This window comes from Austrofundulus limnaeus, unplaced genomic scaffold, assembly GCF_001266775.1.
Source record: "Austrofundulus limnaeus strain Quisiro unplaced genomic scaffold, Austrofundulus_limnaeus-1.0 Scaffold187, whole genome shotgun sequence".
Lineage (NCBI taxonomy): Eukaryota > Metazoa > Chordata > Actinopteri > Cyprinodontiformes > Rivulidae > Austrofundulus > Austrofundulus limnaeus.
This window is the reverse complement of record NW_013952589.1, coordinates 619,847-624,987: the sequence shown is the minus strand read 5'-3', so window position 1 is coordinate 624,987 and position 5,141 is coordinate 619,847.

The window sequence follows — 5,141 nt, the reverse complement described above, 5'->3', positions numbered from 1 at the left end:
AATACATAAATATTTGGTCTGAATCCTAATTTTATGCCCTTTTAATGAGGAATTTTTGATGTCTTTATAAAGAGGAAACCTCAAATTATATTTGAATATTGAGACTTCCCAGCTAAAATAAACAAAACTTTGCTAGCTTACAGGGAAAATCGCAAAATTTAAAGCGTTTTTCCTCAAAATCAGTTTTATTTTGTTGCTACTGCTCATAAAAGTGCTTCAAAATTTAGTTTATGATTATATTTCAGGCAGTTCATTCAAATGATACATTGATGAGGCTTTTATTCATTATAATTTGACAAAATGCAATTTTTGTTAGCATTTTAGTCAAAACACATTTCCCTTTGTACCACTTTTGGACTTAATCCTCATTTCGATGTGATGGGTCACATATTACGCTGTATGAGACAAAGTCTCTGCATTTTTAGCAAACTGCTTCAACAGTTTTGATCATTTTACTTCTTTTGTCCATTTAGTAAGACTTTTTAACCAGTTGCTACTTCCACTTACAATGTTTTTTTTGCTCTGTCATWAGATTTAGAAAAATATAGATGACTTTTCAAAAATATTCAACTTTTTTTTTTATATCTGAGAAGGTGTTTTTGATTTACAATGTTTGAAAAGAATATTTTGTTGCAGCTCCAAATAGTTTTGGAGCTGGGTTGGACTGAACTGCTGCATGTTCCACAACAAACACAAAGCTGATTGTTCCACGAGTGTGTTCCTGAGTGTTCTAGAAGAAGCTCTTGAAAAGTGCAGGTGTTGAATATTTTGGGTTGTTTAAATGGTTAACTGATCATAAAACTTGTAACAGTTTTTTTTAGATAAAGTGAACAGTTTTTGACGCATCAACACAGAGATAGAAAACATTCAGTTTTTCTGCTCCGTGTAGTTTTTGGCATTTGCTGAAAAGATTTGAAAGCTCTCATTGAACTCCTCCTTCAGATGAAATGACAAACCACCAAAGCTCCAGCCTGAAGAGGAAACTGCTAACCCCAGTGTCCCTGAAACCAAGGTGTTAACCAAGAGAGAAGCCTCTGATCCAAAAGTAACATTTGGAAAATTTCCAGAAAAGTGCTCTGGTCAGACAAGAAAAAGAAAAGCTTTTTTTTGCTACAATTGAGAAGTATTTTTTGTGGGAGTCAAGGTGAGGCTTTCAAATAACACAATACCAACTATCAAGCATGGTGGTGGTGTCCTGCTATGGGACTGGTGCATTGCACCAAAATACTGTAGAATAATGAAACTCTTCAAGCTTCACATCAAATCACCAACCAGGTTGAAACTTGGACACAGTTGGGCGACAATGATGCCAAACGTATCAAAACGGGATGAAAATGGCGGACATTTAGCTTCCAAATTGGCCTTCCCAAAACCTCAACCCTACTGAACATTTGTGACTGTGCTTAAACAATGGCTCCGTGCCAGGAAGAGGTCGAAGTCTGCCAAAACAAGAATTCGAAAACCTCYAAAACTAGAACTTGAGAAGAGGTGTTGTTTTGGTTAAAGCGCCCCGGTCTTCATCATTTTCCCATCCAGTGTTTTCATTTCGCTAACCTCCTGCACACTCCACTGCTTTATTTATTCCTCCAAATCTGATATTTTTTTTTTCTTTTTTTCAAAAACACATTCAGATTCGTCCGCCGATAGCAGACAAACAGACGGCACCTCGAGGAGAAGGAAAAACATGTACTTAAAATCCTTTCCCCCCCCTCCTTCCTTCCACCGCTCCTCAGTATTCTTCCTCCCTCTCTTTGGAGCTGCCAGCAGACAGTGTGTTTCTCAGTGTCGTGGAGATTACGGCTGGGAATGACAAGCACGCCGTCTGATACCATATCCGCTCTGAATTACAGATCAGCCCCTTTTAAATGATAGTTTAAATACTTGCTGCAGGCTGCGAGTTTTCACAGGGTCTTATTTCATTGTTATTACACTAGTAGCATATTTTGTTGGGAAAATCAGCGTTGGCGCTTATTTAAATGAGGGAAAGTGGAAGCCGATAGACACTCCAGTGTTTTTTTAACAGTGCCACTTTAGGGTAAAATCCCCTCTCTTATATTTCTCACACACACCCACCACCTTGCCTTTATTATGGGCTCTTGAGGGGAATTAAAAGGGAGCGCAGTAAAGAAAAAAAGGACAAAAGGAAAAAAGGACAAACTGTAATGACTTTGATTTTTGGGTGTGCATTGTGTTTAGCTGCAGAGCCCATTAAGGGTTAGATTCCAACACAGAGGGACGATTGTGGCTTTCATYACCACTTGTGGAGGTTTTATGATTCGGTTTGGACCATCACTCTGTTTGATCGCTGAATTAAAGTGCAACAGAAATCTTTGCCCTCCCCAACAACAACATGTAGACCAGACAGGTCAGGCTGAAGAGGAGGAAGAGGAAGGTGCAGTACCGGCTGTGGTGGGCTGGGTGGMGCTGTTGCCCCAGTGTTTGGCTCCTGCCATGGGATGAAAAGGTCCCAAGGTTTCATTGGAAGGCTCTGAGCTCTTTGTGCTTTCATGATGGGATTCTCTGGAGAGCAGAGGATGGAGAACGACACCACCACTCCTCCTCCTCCCAATGCTTCCCTCCTCACTCTCTGCTGGAATACACCCCAACCTTGACGTATTGAGAATCAAAACGGACGGTTCCACATCCCATGCTCGCTTGTTGACAGCATTAACAGGTTTATTCAAGAGCGTTTTGATGACTGAAAACGAACCAAATCAGAGCGTTGGGAGAATTTAGCACGTGTGCATCTGTGTGCTGACAAGAGTGTACGTTTTATTTTATTTATTTTTTGACAAAAATGATTTTTGTCTCATGCATTTTGTTCACACAGTGGTCTTCTTGTTTTCTTAGAGCGAAAAGTATGTTAAATAGACCCAAGGGAGGCGGGGGGAAAAAAGCAGCCAGTTGGGCCAAACAAACGATTTGAACCCACCCAACACTTTTCGTACCCATCTAATGCTTGTCTCCACATTGTATATTTCTTTAATTAGACTTGGCCCAGCAGTGGTTAGAGCGGCCCTCTCTCAGTGAGGAGGTCGCAGGAACACCTCCCAGTCTGGGGYYGAGCTGWGTGGAGTTTGGWTGTTCTTCCTGTGCAGGGGTGGGTTTTCTCCTGGAAGWGCAGTTTCCTCCCACAGAYRARAAACATRCATGTTTGGTTAACTAACTTTGAATTGTCCCTATGTGATTGCCTCTTTTGATTCTATATGTCGCTGCAATGGACTGGAGACCTGTCAAAGCCCATCACAAAGACTTAGATGACTATAGGCACCAGATCCCCACAATCCATAAAGGAGAAAACTAAACTATAAACATGACATGTTCATTGGAACTGGGTGTGCTATGGGTGCTGCAACATAAAATATAAAAATACATGAAAAAGGAACAATAACATGCTTTCTTAGCTTCACATACAAATCCCAAAACTTGCTCCCATGGCTATACGTTTTGATTTAAAGTTGCTAAAAGTTTTTATTTTCACATACACTGCAAATATTTATTGARCGTATGACAGCGCTTCTGTATCGTTGCTTGTGCTAGTTTGAGTAATCTTTAACTACTTAACAGTAAGAAATCTGTGAAACCAACCTTGTTTTTCTTGCCTCCCCATGAATTTGAGTTTAAATCTCCAAAACATTTCTGCATTTAAAAAGGGAACAATTAAGGGAAATAACCAACCTCGACTTTTTGCCTTGTCTGAAGCAGGTAAACTACAGTTTCATCGCCTTCATGACGTTTGTAAAACCAAATCGAGTATAACTTAATACATCATAGGTTTAGGGTTTCTACACTTTAAAGGTTTTCACTTCCGACATGTCAGAGCCTCGTTGTTTCGAAGTTATGCTGAAGTTTTGTTTTTTGCATTGTTTTATCAAAGAATAAAATTTATTTTGGAACATTATTTAGCAAAATTATATAGGTAAAGCTGGAGCCAAAATGACTGAATTTTCACTCTGGTAAGTCTTGACTTCCTCAATACAGGAATATTGAAGATATTTTCAAAATAAAAGCATAGCAATATTTTTTTTTTGCTTTAAAGGAAATAACTTTTTGAAGAAACAGAATGCTCAGTTTAAAGTTTTGTAAAGTCACTGGACTGTGTAATTGATCACCACTTTTACAAATCCTGATATTAGTGTAAAAATGCAGATGCATGCAAACAGCAGCTCTGATCTCTTTCGAAGCACCTTTTTAATTGTAACAGTTGCATCATTCCAACCTTCCAAACTGAGTCTGATCTCAGTGAGGTTTTATTCTCTCACCAGTTCACATGAATTCTGCAACAGCGTCAATAAATTTCTTTGCCTCTTTTTTAAGCTGCATCCTGCCATAAATCAAAGGTGTTTATTTTTTGAACTGAACCACATCTCGATCAAACCGCTGCTCTGAGTAATTCAGAGAGAACTTTTGCAGGCGGTGAAAACAGACATTCAGCTCCTGTTAGCTCTTCTTCCACTGATGCACACTTTCCCACTTTACATGTGTTGTTTTTCCCAGCGGTGCTGAAGCTGAAATATTTTTGCTGCCCATATGTTACTTAAAAACAAAACAAAACAAAACAAAACAAAAACAATAGCAAACATGCATGTGTCGAGCCCATCACAGAGTATTCATAACCAAAAAGGCATCTTTTAGTCAGTGCTAATGACTTGTGGTTTTGGTTTCCTGAAATGAAGCGCCCCTTGGTGTTTTTGAACAAGTTTCAGCTACTTTTACCACAATGTGTGGGTCAGACTTGAGTGTATTTTTTCCAGTTAAAAGTTCAAAGTGTGTAGGTGAATATATTTGCTATGTCTTCACCCCAGATGGTTGTTGTAGTGAAACGTCTTTGTGAATGGAATTTACAAAAAGATAAAAAAATAAACAAACTTGGCTTAAGGATGATGTCCATCCATTTTCTTTATCTGCTTTTTCCTGTCTGGGTCACAGGAGAGCTGATGTTGCGTGCTTTTGATCTGTGGTTGGTACCTGGAGAAAACCCACATGTGCACGGAGAGAACGTGTAAACTCCACACAGAAAGTCTCCAATCCAGGAGCTGATTTATCATATTTTAGAACCTCAAATAGTTTTTCCTTGCTGCAGAAGGGTAAAGGTGTGTGTGTGTGTGTGTGTGTGTGTGTGTGTGTGTGTGTGTGTGTGT